At 43.7% G+C, this 20,903-nt stretch overlaps 1 protein-coding gene across 4 annotated transcripts in view; it reads right to left on the reverse strand.

Moving 5' to 3' along the window:
- TIAM1 (TIAM Rac1 associated GEF 1) overlaps window positions 1–20,903 on the reverse strand; it is a 607,717-nt gene that overhangs the window by 324,215 nt on the left and 262,599 nt on the right. Inside the window, exon 1 of one of the 4 annotated variants that reach the window (XM_073617109.1) lies at window positions 10,577–10,719. The exons of the other annotated variants lie outside the window; for them this stretch is intronic. The gene's annotated coding sequence lies outside the window, so the exon portion shown is untranslated. Of the gene's footprint in view, window positions 1–10,576; window positions 10,720–20,903 lie in introns of those variants that run through there. 4 annotated transcript variants of the gene reach the window in all.

Here is a 20,903-nt window from a genome sequence, read left to right on the forward strand (position 1 = left end):
CAGTGGTGCCAGTGCCACCTTATCAGTGCCGCCTCATCAGCGTACATCAATGGAGAAAAATTACCTGTTTGCAAAAGTTATTAAAATATAAAACGGTTTTGTATTTTTATTTTTTTTTTTTAATTCGGAGTTTCATTTTTTTTTAACAAAAAATAAAAAAATCGCAGAGGTGATCAAATACCACCAAAAGAAAGCTCTATTTGTGGGTAAAAAAAGAAAAAAATTTAATTTGGGTACAGTGTTGTATGACCGTGCAATTGTCAGAGTGACAGCGCTAAAAGCTGAAAATTGGTCTGGGCGGGGGGGGGGTTTAGGTGCCCAGTAAGCAAGTGGTTAAATGGCATCCCAACACACCTTACCAGTGCACAGCATGTGCGTTCCAACGCTCCGCAAATCAATGCAATTCATCTGTGAATTGGCCCCTAGGGGTAAAAATCTGACAGCAGCTTTTAGCAACAGCTACACTTACATTCTCCTGTTGGGTGCGGGCAGCACTGCCTGAGTAATTTGTGTGGTATTAGAGTAGGAAAGGGGTATTGCCAGACAAAACCACACTGGGTAAAAGGCAGCAGTCAACCAAATATACCCGACCCCTCCAAACGTAGATTCTTTAAAAAACGGTCAGGGGTTATCACCTGCAAATCCACATACACATCAGCTGACCAGAGATGGGTTCAGTAGATTCATCACAGTGTACCTGTAGAGATCCATAAGCTGTTACGGGAGACAAGTTGGAAACGTTTGCATTCACTTTTTCTTTAATTACGGAACTTTTAGATGATATTAACCCCCCTTACCTATACAGACCAAGTCTAACCTCTCATAGTCATTTCTTTTCTTATGTGGTCACTAAAGACAGGAAGTGGAAGTTTTCGGTTACAGATACAAATGTTCTGGGCTGCTGAATGACCTCTCACAGGCTAAGCTTCCAGTGCTGCCATGGGCACAGTAGACAAACAGTCTGGAGGTAAACAAGACTAAGGCAGGCCATAGACTGTGCAAATTTCTTTCCTGCAACCATGGGTTGCAGGAAAGAAATGTGCACGTTTCTCCCATCAACAGATTCCCTCATCCACACATTCGAGGTGGATGGAGGAATCCTCCCTGCTTGGCCATTGTATTCTGACGGTGGAGACTCCACCGTCAGAATTCACTAATCAACGCTGCAGCCAATTTGGCCGCAGGTGCTGATCGATTTCCCCCCCCCCCCCCTCCGGTGCCAACCTCAGTTACCTTTTTTTTTCCTGGTACCCTGTCCCCACTTCCAGGAGATGGGGCCGTGGCGAAGTAGGTCAGCAGCTCGGCCACCCTCCTCCTCCCTCCTCCTCCTCTTCTGCCGGGCCAGTGAGAGAGCGCAGCACAGTAGGGACCCAGCCGTGAAGCCGAAAGGCTACACTGCCGGGTTCCCTTACCAGCAATGGCAGCGGCAGCACCCGACAAGCCGATGTAAACATCGGCTGTGGTGCCGACATCGCTGGACTCCGGGATAGGAAAGTGTCCTAATGTTAAAAGTCAGCAGCTGCAGTATGTGTAACCTCTGACTTTTAATTTTTAAAGGGGCAGGCAGAACTCCTCTTTAAGTCAGCAGGAGTTAGTGTGTGTGGCTGATTATTTTCCCTTCTTCATCCCTTTAAAATCATGGCATGTATGGCAGCCTTCAACCACCAAAATACTCTAAAACCTTATCCAAGAAGGACTAGGTTACAGTGCCTACCCCCCCAATATACACAGAGTTGGCTCTACAGCTATAGTGTAAATACTGGTCAGACACATAAGCTTCTTACAAATTACAATGGACATTGAGTGATCAGTGCTTAGCTGGACTGGTACACTGCCAGGACCCACAGCTTCCCTCCATGATGGAGGTTACAAAGCAGAAGACACAGGTGAAGAAGGGTGGACGGAGAGAAATTCTACCACTGAAGTTTTAGGAAAATTCTGTACATCAAAACATGGATATCTGCTGCTCCTTGCTTTGTATGTAGAAGGTCACAAAACATTCACTGAAGATTGAATGGGCAAATTAGGTGAAAAAAAAGGATCAATACAAGAACCCAATCCTTTATTTATGAACCATCGAACAGATCTGAGAGTCAGCAGAACTGCCAACTGAAGGAGAACACAAGGCCAGCTGACAACCTCTGGGATCTGGTGACCTTCCTCAGCCATAGATGACCTGTGGTGAGCTCTCCGGAACTGCCAGAATGTCAGCACCATAATCTCAGCAATGGTTTACATTGATGTCACACAATGAGCATATTTTTCAAGTCGTGACTATTTCACAGAATGTTTTCCTCAATAGCTCATTCAAATTGCTACAATTGTGTGCGTGTGACGATGTTTTAACACGCCACCGCATTCCAAGAACAGCGAGTAAACAATGACAGCTTGTTTATCAATATCAGGAGAAACCAAGTCCGGGTGGGTTCTTCGCATCTCCTTCTAGAAACCCACACGAAAAAGTCAGAGGCAACAGAAAGAACCGAAAGATCAACCTGCCAATGCTCTCTTCTCAAGGAATCTCCAGAAGAACCCAAAAATTCCACTTTACCCTGGTTGGGAAAGGATGGACCAAAGAATGACTGCATCCTATTAGATGTAATCACGGTTTGAGTAGAATATAGCCAGCAGTGGAGATTCCTCCATCCCTACTGTTTAGCCTGGATGGGGAAATCCAAACTGCCCTTTCCTCCAGTTTCTTTGAAATGGTAATGGTTGAAACGATCAGGCATCTATTGGTGTCTGGGTACTTTTTTCGGGGAGGCTTCCCAATGAAGATCTCATAAAAGCAAGGGGAAATTTGGCTACATTCGCACTGCCAACTTGTGCCGATGCAAATGACAGCAGAAGAAATCTGCAAATTCCACAACCTGCGATCTGCGGCCACCCAGCCCTGCACACTTCAATGACAGAGACAGGTGTGGAAAGTGTGAAACCCAAATCCAAAATGTCTTCCCATATTTGAAGGTTCTTCCCATAAATTGAAAAAAAACAAAGCAGCAAATTAACTGGTTTCCACCAAAACACACTGTTCAGCAACACATGTGGTGGGGTCATTTGACTGCAAGCTCCTATGGAATGGCCTGATGTAAATGTTTACTCGTTCACATTGGAACGACTTATGTGATTTGACAGGTCAAATCCCATGACAAGTCGCACTCCATTGTCAGCAATGGCACTGTTCAAATCGGTGCAACGCCAACACTGCGGGGCTGCATCAATGTGAAAAAGTTCCTTCACTACTTTTGGTCATTTCGGTTGCAACCTGCATAGAAATCTGTGCATGAAGCTGCATAGACGTCTTCAAAATGGCACACGAAATCGAACTGACATGCGGCTTTTGAAATCGTGTGATTTCAGATGAAGTCGCACGATTTTAAATCCGTATTCAATGTGAATGAGGGCTTAGGCCCCTTTCGCACGGGCGTTCCGTTTGTTTCATCAGTTCAGTCACTTGGATTCAGTTTACATCAGTTTTTTTAATCCATTACGAATGCAAAAATGGATGCAAAAATAAATAAATAATAACGGACCGTCTGTCCGCTTACATCCGTTTTTCGTCCAATACATTTTTTAAAACAGAAGAAAAACCTGGCTTTCTTTGGCCCCTTTCACACCAGCAGACCAATTGGGTCCACATGTCCGTTTTTCAGGCGGACCCGATCGGACCATTAATTGTTCTCTATGAGGTGGTGGATGTCCACGGACATGTGTCTGCTGTCAGCGGCCAGGATTTGATCCGGGCCGCTAAAAATAGGACGGATGGGGATAGGCTCGCCAACTACCCAGCGGATCAAATGACAATCGGATGGAAACGGACATGCAGTCTTTCCAGCCGACAGCCCCATGGAAAGTAGCGGGCTGTGTCCGTGTCTGCTCTGCATAGCGGAGCGGACCTGTCATCCGCCTGCTCAGTGGGGATCAGCAGAGAGATCTGAGCAGGCGGATACACTTGGATGGATTCCACCCAGTGTGAAAGGGACTTTACGTTTCAAAAAAAAAAAAAATGGTGTCCATTTTTCAATGATGGAAATAAAAAACAAAAAAACAAAAAAAAACAGATTAACGGAACGCCTGTGTTAAAGGGGTCTTAATGTTGCTCCACCAGCAAGTATCAGCACTCTAAATGAATACAGTAATCCAATACCCACACACAGGCAGATGTGCCACCGAATGTTAAATGCTTTCAGTTACCTAATAAAAAAGTAGTTGCTCCCCAGCATGGATTCCAGCATTCAATGGCTGACACAATACGTCGGGTGCTGGCACTGTAGTGTGAAAGCTGAGCAGAAACCATGGACAGAGCAAAGAGGGGGATGGGAAGGTACATTCCAAACAAAGACAAACGACAAGAGGAAAAGTATGTACAGAGACCCCTGAAGGGGTCACCTCCAGCCACCAGAACAGGACAAGCCTGTCAGTGACAAAAAAAAAATTGCAAAATTCAATTGCAGAGGAGAACGGGCGCAATATTAAGCAGTTGTGAAAGCTGCCAGACATGGCAAAACTACGGAGTAAACGCTTAGCAGGAGTTGTGATCAACCCAAACTCTGCCCGGTGCCTCGGCGATCCAACCCAAACTCTGCCCGGTGCCTCGGCGATCCAACCCAAAACTCTGCCCGGTGCCTCGGCGATCCAACCCAAAACTCTGCCCGGTGCCTCGGCGATCCAACCCAAAACTCTGCCCGGTGCCTCGGCGATCCAACCCAAATCTCTGCCCGGTGCCTCGGCGATCCAACCCAAAACTCTGCCCGGTGCCTCGGCGATCCAACCCAAAACTCTGCCCGGTGCCTCGGCGATCCAACCCAAAACTCTGCCCGGTGCCTCGGCGATCCAACCCAAAACTCTGCCCGGTGCCTCGGCGATCCATCCAAAGACAGCAGAGGAGGACTCACTAATAGTGCGCTGAAGAAAGCAGTTTGACATCAGGATGGCCCTCGACTGTCTACTCTTAAGCTGGCCATACATTACACAATTTTCTGTACAATCTCTTTTAGATTTACCTTCAACTATGTAGTGCAAGGGCCTGTCTGATTGGATACAAAACCGAAAGTGTTATTTAGGTTTGAACTCCCATTATATGGCGTTTGGTAAATCTAAAGGATAATTGAACAAGAAAACGTTTATGTCTGGCCAGCCTTAAGTGCCGGTTCACACTACTGCGGTCTGCGAGATCACATACGATTCACACCGCACTGCAAATTACATGTTATGTCCGTGTGATGCGATTTCAGCCATACAGATAGTATGGCCGATATTGCATTCGGTCCAAACGCGCACAGGACCCTTTTTTTGGTCCGCGCCAGAATCATATCGCATGGGTGTTCACACCCAATGAGATCCAATGAGAGCTGAAATGGGGGATGTCATAAACAATGTATTGACACTCCTGGCAGTTCGCATATGGCAGTGTGAACTGACGTGCGAGTCGGGTGCGATCTGGAAATCCGCAGTGGATTCGCAGGGTTCCCGCATTGCACAAATGTGAGCCGAGCCTTAAGCAATAGTAAACCGCGGCAGTTAAAGAAAAAAAAAAAAAACACCCGTAAGGCAACTGCATACTAGCACATTATGAAATACTTACCTTGGACCAAAGGCCTCCAGCAGTGCGCTGTCACAGCGGAGAGGGCTGACCTCTTCCCCTGGATTTTCTTCCGGGTTTGTGGGCTCTGGCTGTGTGAGCGGCTGGAGCCACAATAATGTCACTCCCGCTCATGCGCACGGAAGCCCTCGGTTTTGGCACAAAGCTCTGAAGGTCCACCACGGTATGCCCGACCACATGCGCCGGTAACATCACCAGCTGCATCCAGAGTGACGGTGAAGGTTTAGGATATATTAATCTTACCTATGGGTAAACCTTATTATAGGATTACCTAAAAAAAATAAAATCACAAAAACTGGCTTTACAATCGCTTTAAGCTGGCCATAGAAGGATCAAAAGTCGGCTGGTTCAGCGATATGTAGCCATTCCTGTTCGCCAGTTAGACCACAAACCAGCAATCTCCAAACCTCGCTCATAGATGCAATATTGAGATTTATGGAGCGCTCTGACGCATTTCTCGCACACAGATGCCTATTTATACTATGGTATGTTATGGTATGTTCTCGTATGCTGCCATGCAAGTGCATTGCCTTAGTGGATTGGGTTGTTATTCAAAATGATGCGGCAACATTACCACAATGCAGAAACATAAATGGGCCCTTCGATTGGCTCATGTTGTAAAGCGCTGCGCAACCTGTTGGCACTATATAAATCATGTATAATAATATTATAACAGTTACATATTTATAATTGCCATTCTTTCTTCTTCCAGACTAGCACAGAACACAAGTCCACAAGCTGAACATAGAAAGAACGTCATAGTTATCAAACTCTGTGTTACTAAACCCACAACAGTAAAATCAGGCTGTATATGCAGTAAAGCATGCTTGTTATACTCACTGTGGAACCTAAGGGGTTAATCCTCTGCATTGTGTAAAAAGGCTGTTTGATCCTGTCTTCTCTGATCCTCCCCTTCTTCCACCCTAACCATCTGCTGGTAGTACAGAGCCTTGGGGGCATGCTGCACATGCTCAGTTTGGTGTGTATTGCTACAGTTTTTTTTTTATTTTCTTGGGGCGGTGCATGTGATCAGCACAGGGCCAATCAGCACTGTCCAGACAGGGTCAGTGGTCCTGCATCCTCATAGGACAGTCAGGGGAGAATGAAATCTCCTCCTCCAAGCTTTAACCAGACACTGATATAAGTCACAAGACTGCTATATACTGCTGACGAGCAAGGGAATTTAGCAATTTATATTCACTAAAATAATTGCATTTCCATGTTCTGTGTACTGTGGGAGATCAGATATAGCGAATGCAAGGTCCTGGGTTTAGTAACACTTTAGGACTCGTTCACAAGTGCAGAGATCTCTGAACAGCAATTTGTGTTTGGATCACTCTTCAGCAAGCATTTGACAGGCAGTGAGTGAGGAGGCGTCGTATTGCCGCTTCACCGCCTGCTTTAACCCCTTGATCATGGCTTGTGGCTGCAGGGCGCTTGCAGAGCAGCCCCATTCAGTTGAATGGCTCATGGTTGGCCCGCAGGGGGTAGAATTTCTAGCTTTGGCTTGAAAGGGAAGAATCGTAACACGTGGACACCCCCAGCTGCTGCCTCTGCCGCTAAAGGGGGTACAAGACCTTAGGCAAAAAAGTGTAAAGGCAATCTAAATCATTACAACATTTTGGCAGCCCAGTCACTGAGGGCCCCCCCTTCACACTGAAACATTACAAAGTCATTCTCAATGGAACAACCCGCCTGCATTGTGCCACACCAGAACGCAGCACACACTTCACATGTGTGCATTAAAAAAAAAAATGTTCAGGACTAAGTTTAGTGCTGATCAACAGGTTGCCATAAAGCAACGTCTCAATTACTGCATGTCACCACAACTCGATCGATGTGAATGGGCCCCGAGAGTACAAAGTCAGCCATAGCAGACTATCTGCATGTCATGGAACGATCGCTGGTCAAACAAAGCCACAACTTCTCCATCCAACACGTGCAACTTCAGATTTAATACCGTGCAAGGATTTGATTGGTTCCTCTTTACAAGTATCTATTTAGATTCCATCAAATGCATGAAAACATGCGAGGTCTGGCGTTTTCACATGGTCTTCATCTTCCCCTATACATCCATCATTGGGAAGTATTTATTAACAATAGAAAACAATAAAAGCAATAGAGCGATTGAATTTTCCAACAATGCAACCCAATATTTACACAGACAACACAACAGTGTCATTAATATCTCAATCTTTAATTATTCCAGAAACAGTTGGGACATTGAACTTTAGATTGACATCAGATGGGCGATTCTGCAGCTAGACACAAAGTGCCAGTGACAGTTTCTCAAAGGGTTTGTTTATATGTTGTTGGCGCTATATAAATCCTGAATAATAATAATAATAATAATAATAATAATAATATGTGCCGCAGAGACTGCAGCTCCTCTGAAAAGTGATTTGCTCTCTAATCGCTTTTCAGAGGTGTTAGACAGTGAGGAGGCATTATATCGCCTCCTCACCACCTGCTTTAACCCCTTGGACCCTGCACTAGTGCAGTTGCGATGTACTTGCGGAGTGGCCCCATTCACATGATCAATTCCTGCTGCAGCCATGAAAAAAAGCATCGCAATAGCGGCATGTGTACACCCTCGGCCGCTGCAGTTAAAGGGGGAGAAACTAGTATATGAATGTGAGTTAAGGACCTTAGATTGTAAGCTCCTTGAGGGTAGGGACCGATGTGAATGTACAATGTATATGTAAAGCGCTGCGTAAATTGATGGCGCTATACAAGTACCTTAAAGCGGAGGTTCACACAAAAATTGTACCTCCGCTTTTCGGAACCCTCCCCCCCCTCCGGTGTCACATTTGGCACCTTTCAGGGGGGAGGGGGGTGCAGATACCTGTCTAAGACAGGTATTTGCACCCACTTCCGGGAGTCTACGCCTCTTCCCGCCCCCACCGCGCTGTCTGCTGGGACACACACAGGTCCCAGAGACAGCGGGGACCAGTTAGGAAGCGCAGCGCAACTCGCGCATGCGGGAACCGGGAAGTGAAGCCGCAGCGCTTCACTTCCTGATTCCCTTACAGAGAATGGCGGCGGCAACACCCGAGGGACGATTCAGTCCCGGGTGCCGACATCGCTGGCATTTTTTTTCGTGGGACTCCCTCTTTAATAATAATAATAATAATAATAACTGAAGGGCAGTAAAAGGGTGGCTCAATCATGGAGTTTAATGGCCCCCCCAACTGCTAATGTGAACCCTAAAAAGGCTGCCTGTTTGTCCCTATGTAATCCCTATGTAGCCAAATGCAGCGAGATGTCGCTCTGTCACTGGCCAGAATGCTGCTGAATCTTGGCCACTAGCGATGGCAGAGACAGTTGGCTGCCTCAGCTATAGAGGGAGCGATTCCATTAAGACGGTGGGGCCACTTAGGCCCCATTCACACTCTATAGCTAGAGGGAACTCATGTTACCGCCTGCGATTTTGTGGGGGCGATTTCATGTGTCACACGCAGGGCAGCCCCTTCACTTCCACGGGCTGCCCTATGTGCGATTGTCACCCCAAAATTGTCGCTCCTTCCTGGGCGATAAGCTTCATGGGATTTTTAAAAGGCACATTTTGCCACGAGTGCAGCGTGATAATCGCAGAAGATTGCCCCGCATTTGAAGTTCCATCAAGGGGAACCAAATACGCAGTTTCATGTTTTACAGCGATTGCCACACGCTTTGGAAATGATAAGTTTTTGCCAGCGATTCCAAATTGCCAAGTATGAATGAGGCCTTAGTGATCCTGCCACTGGAGATTTAAAAAGAAAAAAAAAAAAAAAAAAGTGTCGCCCGTGTCAAAGTCGCCCCTCTGACATCAACCTCCTTAGCTGGAAAAAATAGAAAATAAAACCATGGCACACAACCACCTCATCATAAAACGACTAAACCGGATTATATTGGGTCCTTAAATACTTCCTAGCATTGGATATCAATCTTCAAAAAAAAAGATTTTGTGTACAGATAACGAACAAATCCAATGTAATCCCTCCCAGGACAGCAGCAATCTAGGACATACACATCCGAAAATGTTCAATATACCTTATTAAAGGGGAAAGAAGAGACTTTATAGTGATGGCGATCAACATTTAAAGCCAGGGACAATTAACCAATCCTTGAAAAGCTGAGAAATTTAAAATTAGACAAAAATTGTATGAAAGCCATTGTTATAATCTGAATAAAAGCAAAAAAGCAAAAAAAAAAAAAAAAAAAAAAAAAAAAAAGAAGTACGAAATAAACTTCGTAGGAGGAAAAAGGCAAAACACTGTAAAAAAAACAAAATAAATGATAAAAAAAAAAAAAAAAAAGGGAAGGAAAAAGGTATTGTCATAATTTTGGTTCATAAAAACATTAAGGAATTTTATTGTGAGGCGGATCAATGTTCAGAGCCATCTCCAGGGACAAATGACTAAAAATCAGCCTGTTCTCTGCAATCTGAGCAAACCAATAACTATGAAATAAACTTTGTAGAGAATAAAAAAATAAAAAATAAAAAAACACCCTGTACAATACGTATCGCCATATTAGTTAATAAAAACAAAAATGCTATTTTTTTGCAATGCTGATCCACTTTCAGATAAACAAATCCAATCTAATCCTTCCCAAAACAGCAGCAGCAATCCAGGACATTTTAAAATGTGACGGTGATCAACTTTCAACGCCAGGGACATTTCCAGGGACACAAAGTCAGCCCATTCTTTGAAATCAGAACAAACTACGAAATAAACTTTATAGAAAAAAGGATTACGCAAAAAGGTATTGTCAAAATTTTAGTAAACAGAGCGCTCAACATACCGATACCATCTACAAATGTCAAACAACAAAGACTTGCAATACAAAACCCTAAAAACAAAAAACAATCCCAAAACAAATAAAAAACAACTCTGTATTATAAAGGATAAAGAGAGCAACAGGAGATGATTGGGAACCAGCAACAAAACAACGATCAAAAAGTAAAACAAAAACAAAAAAAGGCAAACTCACCCATTGTTTGGCTGTGTTCATGATTCCCTGGCTGTCCCCGTCCACATGCTGCACACAAATGAAACAGCTTTCACAACTCAGTGCTTGTGCTGGCTGGCAGCACTGGGAGGGGATCACTAAGTTTCATATGAAGATGAGACAGGCCAATGTGGGCGTGTTATGGGAGCTTTTTTTTTTTTTTTTTTTTTTTTTCTCTTTTACCTCTTTCATTCCTCTTCGCCTCCTTCCTTATTATCTGTTTAACTGGCCTTTTGGTATTTAGTCACACCAGGCAGCACTAGCTTGTGGGAGATTGTCCCATGTGTGTGGCTCTCCTGCTGCTCTGCCTGATTGCCTGGAGGGGAAATCACAACTGGGGGCCTCCAATTTGCAACCTAAAAAAGCCCAGAGGATAAGAAAACCCCATGAAATGATCGAAAATGCTCGCCGTCTCTAATCTTCGAAGGAGAGTTTTGAAATTTTCAATTTACTATATTAAGATTGAAATTAAAGCCGAACAATTTTCTAGTGTATGTTTTTATCCTTTTTTACTTTTTTTTTTTCACCAGGATAGTATGAAAATGTCTCTGTCATTGTCAGTTTCCCTCCAATAGCAAGGAATCTATTGTTCGGAACCTCGTTTTTTTTTTTTTTTTTTTAAATAGGATTGTCTCAGATTAAATATTTAAAGTGAATCTGGCAGTGAAAACAGAAGAAGAGGCACCAACATACCTCCCACCTCTCCGGGAGAGACAAACAGGACCTTTTATTGTATACAGGAAGTGGTTCTTAACCCCGTACTTAAATACCCCCAACAGGCCATGTTTGCAGGTTTTCCTTTATCTTGCACAGGTGCTTTCAATCAATGGCTTGGTATTTTGGACAGCTATTTTATCTAAGAGAAATTCAGAAAACATGTCCTGTTGGGGGTACTTGAATAAAGGGTTGAGAACCACTGCTGTATACAGGAACTGCCTGGATAAGGTCATCCGCAACCCAGAGCAAACATGCCAAACTGCACCCCCCCCCCCCAAGACCCAAGATGTATAAGTATTATGTGTCAGCAAAAATCCCCCCCACAAAAACACTGAGCCCTAAACTGTATGCTTAACCCCCCCCCCCCCCCCAAGCATAAATCTGCTCTCTTGCTGAAATACACCCCCCCAGCACAAATTCCCTCGGCTCAAATCCCCCCCCTCAAAAAAAGAAAATAAACCACCCCTTCTAGCACAAATTCTCTACCCCTAAAATTTCCCCTCCTAGTTCCTAGTACACAACCCCCCCCTTCCACTTTTGGGCTATATTAAAAAAAAAAAAAGTTTTGAAAAAAGAAAAAAATTCTTTACTTTCTGCTATAAAACATATCCAATTAAAAAAAAAATTTGAATCAAAAAGTCTTCATAAATTTAGGCCAATATGTATTCTGCTACATAGTGTTGGTAAAAAAAAAATCCAAATGAGCGTAGATTGATTGGTTTGCACAAAAGTTATAGCGTCTACACACTATGGGATATTTTTCCTTATTTTTATTTTATTTTTTTTTACCAGTAATGGTGGCGACTTATAGCAGGACTGCGATATTGCGGCGGACATTCGGACACTGACACTATTTTGGGGACCAGTGACACTAATACAGCGATCAGTGTTAAAAATATGCACTGTCACTGTACTAAAGACACTGGCTGGGAAGGGGTCACATCAAAGGGTTAACTGTGTCCCTAACCAGTGCTTTACTATACAGTGAGAGGTGCTTTTATTAGGGGAAGGGATGGCATTTATTATGACACAAATACCATCCCTTCCCTCCTGCTATATAGGCAGATCGCCGCCACCGAATGACTCCTGCTGTGTAAATACAGTGGGAGCGAGCCACCAGTGGCGCCTTAAAGGAGAATTAACCAAATAAATAAAATCCAGAAGGGCTTTTTTTACCACTACTATTCCTTTATATTGGCTTTTAAAATGTACAAATGCAGCAATTTAGAAACTAGATGAAATGTTTAGCACTGGGAAACACTTTTTGAAACATAAAAAGTGCATTTTATGTATAACTATATAGACCAGACCAAAATGAGGGACAAAATGAGGGGGAAAGAGGGACAGAGGGACTTTGTTCCAAATCAGGGACAGTCCCTCAAAATCTTGGACAGTTGGGAGCTATGCACACACACACACACACACACTATAATATATATATATATATATATATATATATATATATATATATATATATATATATATACACATACATATATATATATATATATACACACACACATATATATATATACACACACACATATATATACACACACACACACATATACACACACACATATACACACATATATACATACATACTGCTATAGGGTGGACCTTAAGTGGTTAAAAAAAAAAAAATAACGGACCATTTATATCACGTTAAGCTGGTCATAGATGGATCGAAATTCATCTGGTTCAGCAGAGACCAGCCAAATTGTGATCCAAGTCTGGCTGTCCGTGCCCGACAGACATCATTAGATCGACTTCTGTTGAACAGGAGTGTTGAAAAACTTTTGTCAATCATTGCCTGCAGTCGCAGATCAGTGTATTCTTCTGATAGTTGAGTCCCTCACTGTCAGAATACTGGGGGGATTTACTAAAACTGGAGTGTGCACAATCCAGAGCAGCTCTGCATAGAGACCAATCAGCTTCCAGGTTTTTTTAATTAAACAAGCAGAAGTTAGAAGCTGATTGGCTACCATGAACAGCTGCCCCAGTTTCTGAGTGCTCCAGTTTTAGTAAATCTCCCCCCACATTGTCTTGGCGGGGGGATTCTTCCAGCACCTCGTTTGCATGATTAGAGGAATCCAAGCAATCTATGGCTAGCTTCAGACAGTTGTCCCCAGAACAGGTGTCCCCATTTGAGGATTTTCTCCTACCTCATGTTTTGGGGACATTCTTGGCAAAAATGGACAACAGTACAAAGTAAGGGGTCAATTTCCCCAACAGGGACACAGATAACAATTTAAGCTTGACAGAGGGTCTGGGGCTGGCCATAGATGGTGGTTGTGCAGTACATGGCTGCAGGGTGTTTGCAGAGCGGCCTCATTCACTAGAAAGCTCCTGAGGGTACAAATCCTGGCAAAGGCCATGAAGCAAAGCACCATGATTGCAGCATGTGAAAACGCCCAGCCACCACCTGTGCAGCTAAAGGGGGGCAGTAAAAACAAAGATCAGTGGTGGGGTTTTAACCCCCCCCCCCCCCTCTCAACTTCTGGTATGAATGAACCCTAAAACATTCAATATAAGAGCTGGGCAGTGCAGACAGATTTGGGCAATGCTGGCCACGTTGGTCCTCAGCTGACCTGATGCTTATCAATGCAACACTGCCCCTGCTGGTAAAACAGGAGTTAGCATGTCTTACAAATGTGCATACTGATATTGTTATTCACAACGGGGCATAGTGACTACCAACCAGGCGCCTAAATTCTATTAACCACTAGACCTCAGAAAGATTTCCCCGATTAGGCCATTTGCAGTCGTGCAACGCTGTACCCAAATTAAATTTATGTCCTTTTTTTCTCCTACAGATAGAGCTTTCTTTTGGTGGTATTAGATCACCTCTGTAGTTTTTATCTTTTGCGCTATAAACAAAAAAAGACCGACAATTTTAAAAAAATATATTTTTTTTTTATTTTCTTCTATAAGACATATCCAATAAAAAATTGAAAAAAAAAACAAACACATTTCCTCATCGATTTAGGCCAATATGTATTCGGCTACATATTTTTGGTAAAAAATCCCAATAAGCGTATATTGATTGGTTTGTGCAAAAGTTATAGCGTCTACAAACTATGGGATATTTTTTTTATTTATTTTTTACTAGTAATGGTGGCGATCAGTGACTTAAAGCAGGACTGCGATATTGCGGAGGACATTCTTACACTTGTGACACTTCTGGGGACCAGTGACACCAATATAGTGACAGTTAAAAGAACAGTGTGAAATAAATCAGAAAAAAAAAAAAAGTTGAAACGCGCCCCGTCCCGCTGAGCTCGCGCGCAGAAGCGAACGCATACGTGAGTCGTGCCCGTATATGAAAATGGTGTTGAAACCACACATGTGAGGTATCGCCGCGATCGCTACAACGAGAGCAATAATTCTAGCCCTAGACCTCCTCTGTAACTTAAAACATGCAACCTGTAGAATTTTTTAAACGTCGCCTACGGAGATTTTTTAAGGGTAAAAGTTTTTCGCCATTCCACGAGCGGGCGCAATTTTGAAGCGTGACATGTTGGGTATCAATTTACGTGGTGTAATATAATCTTTCACAATATAAAATATAAAAATTGGGCTAACTTTACTGTTGTCTTATTTTTTAATTTAAAAAAAGTGTATTTTTATCCAAAAAAAGTGCGCTTGTAAGACCGCTGCACAAATACGGTGTGACAGAAAGTATTGCAACGACCGCCATTTTATTCTCTAGGGTGTTAGGAAAAAAAATGTATAATGTTTGGGGGTTCTAAGTAATTTTCTAGCAAAAAAAAAAATGTTTTTAGCTTGTAAACAACAAATCTGGTTAAGTATGCCCGTGTGAATGAGGCCCAAGTTCCAATGGTACCAAGTATAATGTTCCACTAAGGGGGCACGGAGTAGATTTTAGGGCTATGGCCTTCATGTGGTCCAGATACACCCAATACAGATAAAACCATCCTGTGAGAAACGTAGGAGGACAGGCTGGCGGTGTGCAGACACACTGGATCACAAACTGCTCTGTCTGGCTGAACCGGGTGGGAAGCATTAGATGTTCTTTATCCGGAGGACCGTACACAGCCCATACAGTGTCATCCAACAATCCGCCGAGGGACAAGTACAGGCCTGTGTACAGTATTCCACCTCAGCCAATCTGCATAACACCACAATACATCCAGCGTGAGACATCCCAGCGGGAGACATTCTCTGCTCCCCATCCCATGATATCAAGTAACCAGGTTCATGCACAAACACATCCATTCACTCCATGCACTCCGCTGAACCAACACGCACTTTCACCGCGCAGTAAACCCGTTCTGTCTTCTGTTTGTTGTTACTGTGCAACCTTAAAAGAATTTCTAGTCAAATAAAATACCCGGGTGAGAAAACTCAGATGGAAGATGTCATTATTTGGATATTAAGCTGCACTGAATTCCAAGGTAATTATGTCATTCACAAAAAAAACTGAGGCAGACCATACATTATGCAATTTTCTTTCCTGCAACCACTGTTGCAGGAAAGAAAATTGCTCGATTCCCCCAATCAACACAGTCAGTGTTGAAGGAGGAATCCCTCCCACAGCGCTATTGTGTTCTGCCAGCAGGGAGCCTTCCCCGCCAGCAGAATACAATGATTACTGCTAGCTGCTATAGCCGCCAGCAGTGATCGGGCAAAAAAATGAACAGTTCCTACAACTTCAGCACTGAATGTTTGTAATGACAAGGGGTGATGGGGTGTGCTGGAGGGTCTAATGATGCTGACTGCTGGGGGATCTATTGTTGCTGGGGAAGGATACTTTTTTTTTTTACGGCCTTTCTTGTTATTGTTAACTAATTCCATACAAATTACACAGCATCACAAAATGATACTTGGTTCTGAATTCTCTAAAGGGGGCGCTACTTGGAGGTAGGTGGGGTGGAAACAGAGGGGGGGGGGGCGCAGTTCCTACAACTTCAGCACTATATGTTTGTAATGACAAGGGGTGATGGGGTATGCTGGAGGGTCTAATGATGCTGACTGCTCGGGATCTATTGCTAAGGGGGATCTATTGTTGCTGGGGAGGTCTAATGCTGCTGGTGGGGGATCCATTGTTTGGGGGGGGGGGGGGTCTACTGTTGAGAGAGGGGTCTATTGTTGCTAGCTTCTGGAGGGTGGTAGAGAAATTGAATTTATTTTCTCTTGAGAAGGGGAGATTAAGAGGGGATATGATCAACATGTATAAATCCATAAGGGGTCCATATGGTCAACTTGGTGTTGAGTTATTCACTTTAAGGTCATCGCAGGGGGCACTCTTTACGTCTGGAGGAAAAGAGATTTCATCTACGAAAGGTTTCTTCACAGTAATGCCGCATACACGCGGTCGGAATTTCCGACGGGAAATGTTTGATGGGAGCTTGTTGTCGGAAATTCCGACCGTGTGTAGGCTCCATCGGACATTTTCCATTGGAATTTCCGTCACACAAAATTTGAGATCTGGATCTCAAATTTTCCGCCAACAAAATCCGTTGTTGTAAATTCCGATCGTGTGTACACAATTCCGACGCACAAAGTTCCACGCATGCTCGGAATCAAGCAGAAGAGCCGTACTGGCTATTGAACTTCATTTTTCTCGGCTCGTCGTGCGTGTTGTACGTCACCGTGTTCTTCACGTTCGGAATTTCCGACCAGATTTGTGTGACCGTGTGTATGCAAGACAAGTTTGAGCCAATATCCGTCGGAAAAAAAACATGGATTTTGTTGTCGGAATGTGCGATCGTGTGTACGCGGCATTAGACCTGTGAAATGTGGAATAGACTCCCTTTGGCCAGCTCGGTAGATTGCTTTAAAAAAGGCCTGGATTCTTTCCTAAGTGTACATAATAGAACTGGATACTAACACTTATAGGTAAAGTTGATCCAGGGAAAATCCAATTGCCTCTTGGGGGATCAGGAAGGAAATTTTTCCCCGCTGGAGCAAATTGGATCATGCTTTTCTGGGGTTTTTGCCTTCCTCTGGATCAACTGTGGGTACGGGATTGTGTGTATATATGATGGTTAAAAAAAATTGTTTTGTTTTTCCCTTTTTTGTTGGTTGAACAGGATGGACTTTGTGTCTTTTTTCAACCGTAACTATTGATACTGGCTGCTGGGAGTTGGAAAACTGTTGTTGCTGGTGGGGGTCTGTTGTTGGGGGGGTATTTACCACCATTAGAGCAAAATAAGGTGGGACTTTACATGTACCTTGCAAGGTCTAATGAAAACTCACTGTAGTCTCCAGTAATAAGGTGGATGGTCCCTTAGTGGCGACTGCCTCCCGACCACAACTGGTTCCCCATCCGGTTGAACCTAAGCAACTCGGTTGGACTCCAATCCTGCAGTCCCGACCCTACGCTGCTTCTCCTGCTCCTGGATAGGCCTCAAACAGCCTAGCAGCCAGGTGTCCCCGGAATAGGCCTCTGGCTTCCGGCCTAGCAACCCAGGGGGCGACATAACACACGTCCACCTAGACAGCCTTCCAGGTGGCACAAAACCCAGATCACCTGACTCCACCCAAATAAATAGGCTCTCCCAGCAGGCTAAGGGACTAAAAAAACCTCTGCCAATTGGCTGAGACACCCCATCAATTCATAATCTGACCTTCCTTTACCCTTGTCGATCTAATGTCACTAGCCACAGTGCCACCTAGTGACAGAGGAGAAAAGGTGCAACAATTCCAGAATTATAGAGGAATCAGTGGATCTTCTAACAATTAGCCAGGACAATTACTATCTGGCAAACTAAATTTGTTAGCAACCCCCTGCCTAAACACCAGGGTGCTACACATAGAAATTTATATAAAAATAAACATATCTTTATTTTATACATACACGTAATTGATTGTAAAAAAAAGTTCTAAAGGAACTAGTTAAAAACAGTTACAGTAAGTTTGTCCAAGGTGTTATCCCAACTGGAAAATTCCAGGTATATGGCCTACGCGTTTCACGGGAAAACTTGCTTCATCAGGGCCTCGGATTATAACACAGATGATCTATATATTGTATAAACGTCAATGGCCAGCTTGATGGGAGTAAAGCCTGGGGACCCCGTGGGGTTTGACTCCTCGTCCCCCTAATGAGGAAGAATGCTCCTATATATTGATGGAATTTTGAATGGTAAAGGTAGGATTGGCAGCTATATCTTAAAGAATCATATATATCATATCAAATAAGCATCTCAGATCATAAATGAGTTACAAGGGAGGTGGCTGATAAAACCACTACATAGATCTTGCCGGTTGTTGTCAGAGTTGGTAATGCCTTAAATGGATCTAAATTGCCAATCCGTCTGGATAGATAAGTTAACACCACCTGTATCTCCACATGGATGGTCAGCCATTTAGTTGCAGGGCATCTGTTGTTGCTGGGGGTCTATTGTTGCTGGGGGGGGGGGGGGGGGTCTTTCGTTGCTGACTGCATTTTACTGCCTCTCTTGTTATTGTTAACAAATTCCATAAAAAAATTACAGTGGAACCTTGGTTTACGCGTAACATGGTTAACGAGAGTTTTGAAAGACGAGCAACTTTTTTTTTTTTTTTTTAAATTCTGACTCGGTTTGCGAGTGTTGTCTTGCAAAACGAGCAGAATTCAAGCTAATGGGGCGTGCAGTACCGCATTTGGTCAGAGGTGCGGGGGCGCCGGGGACACTCGGAATGGTTCGGAGCCGTTCGGAAATACTCGGAATCACTCGGAAACACTCAGTTCCTGAGTGTTTCCAAGCCTTTCCGAGTTCAGCTGAGCTGTCCTCGAGTATTTCCGAGGCTCTCCGGAACCCCCCACCTCTGGCCACATGCGGTATTGCATGTAATAGAAGTCAATGCGGAACGAATTATCTTCGTTTCCCTAGACTTCTATGGGGGAAACTTGCTTTGATATGCGAGTGCTTTGGATTACAAGCATTCTCTTGGAACGGATTATGCTCGTAATCCAAGGTTACACTGTACTTAGCACCACAAAATGATACTTGGTTCTGTATTCTCTAAAAGGGGGGCTACTGGGAGGTAGGTAGAGGTGGATCCAAGAGATGGTGCTCGGAGGTGGGTAGGGGGCAGAGACAAGGCTTGATGTAAAATCGGGGACTACCTACACCTATTCTCTGAGAAGAAAAGCCCAGAGTAAGGTGTACCTACTTTTGGCCCACTCTATATAAACACACAAATCAATAATAAACAGTTGGGATATTTCATACAATATATAGTACTATCAGGCTGACCTCTTTTACCATAGCTGTACTTCATGTGAACCCAACGTAACTTTACTCAAAAGATTAAGAAAATATGAATGGTTCCTTCACAAAGTCAGTCATTTTCTACCGGTCATAGATCAGCTGCCCTTGTTACTTGGCATCAAAGTGAAGCGCGACCTTCTGCGCAGTGTGAAATACAGGTTCTGCGGCCCTAATTGTGTGCTGGAGCGCATCCAGTCATTCGGTCAATAGCCGAACACGGGTGTTTAACAACTGTTGATATACTCCGAGAGGCATTATCCGACCAGCTTCCCCACCTCTATAGAAGAACATCCGAGCCGCTGGTCACCTAGCAACTAAAAGATTGTTCTGCTTTTCTCTACACATAAATAAAGAACAAAATGTGCTCTCTTTTTTTTGTGTTGCCACTGCTGTGGCTATTTCAGGATACTGCCAGTCAGGTTTTCCACTTCTCAATACATTTAACTGGTTATGTGCTCAAAGCCGGCGAATGCTGCAAGTGTCAATTTCTTGGCCTCGGCCCGCGGCTTAGAAAATGGAATAAAATAAAGTCGTTCGAACAAGTGGCTCTTCATCCCTCACATAAGAGGATATTGTGGGGAGGAATGACAAATTAGATATGTAGGAGCGTGGAACGAAGAGGACTAAACCAATGTGCTGCAGGTTACCAGTCCTTATGGTGGCCATACACTAGATGTGGCAAAATATAAGAAATATAACTGCGCTAACTCAAAATAAAAAGTAAAAAGCTGCTTCATAATGTGATAAGGACGCTGAAAAGTGAAGGGTAAATAATGTAGCACTAAAAAGTGAGCACATATATCAATATGTAGGTAAATGATACAAAAATCAAACAAAAAAATGACAAGAATGGAAATATAAAAAAGTCCAATAAATGTGAAGGTCCTAAAAAGGACCAATATGAGTCCAACACCAAATGGTGACTAATCAGGGATAAAAATGCACTGGCACTGTGCCACATATGAAGTATCAAAGGTGGTACATCTTCAACCAAACAAAAGGGAACGTATATCTACTCTTACCGGAACAGGTGGACTCGAATGTCAGCGGCAACAAGTCAAAGACAAGAATGCCGGGATCAGCGGATCAACGCGTTTTGTCCCAAAGGACTTCAACGGGGGTATGCCCCCCGTTGAAGTCGTTTGGAACGAAACGCGTCTGGATTGGCTTTCTGCTTCTCACATTGCCCCTCATTTTTACTCTGTGATCACAGTTTTTATCCCTTTTGATGTATGCCGGTTTTTAGAAATAAAAAAAACAGATTTTGACCTACACCATGTGGAGGCATTTTTTCTTTGCATAATTTTCCAGACTAGGGTTCTTTTGCGGTCCAGTTTGGCCATCCACGCCTAAGATCCAGCCCTGAGGTTTCC

Source organism: Aquarana catesbeiana, linkage group LG02 (assembly GCF_042186555.1).
Source record: "Aquarana catesbeiana isolate 2022-GZ linkage group LG02, ASM4218655v1, whole genome shotgun sequence".
NCBI classification, from domain to species: Eukaryota; Metazoa; Chordata; class Amphibia; order Anura; family Ranidae; genus Aquarana; species Aquarana catesbeiana.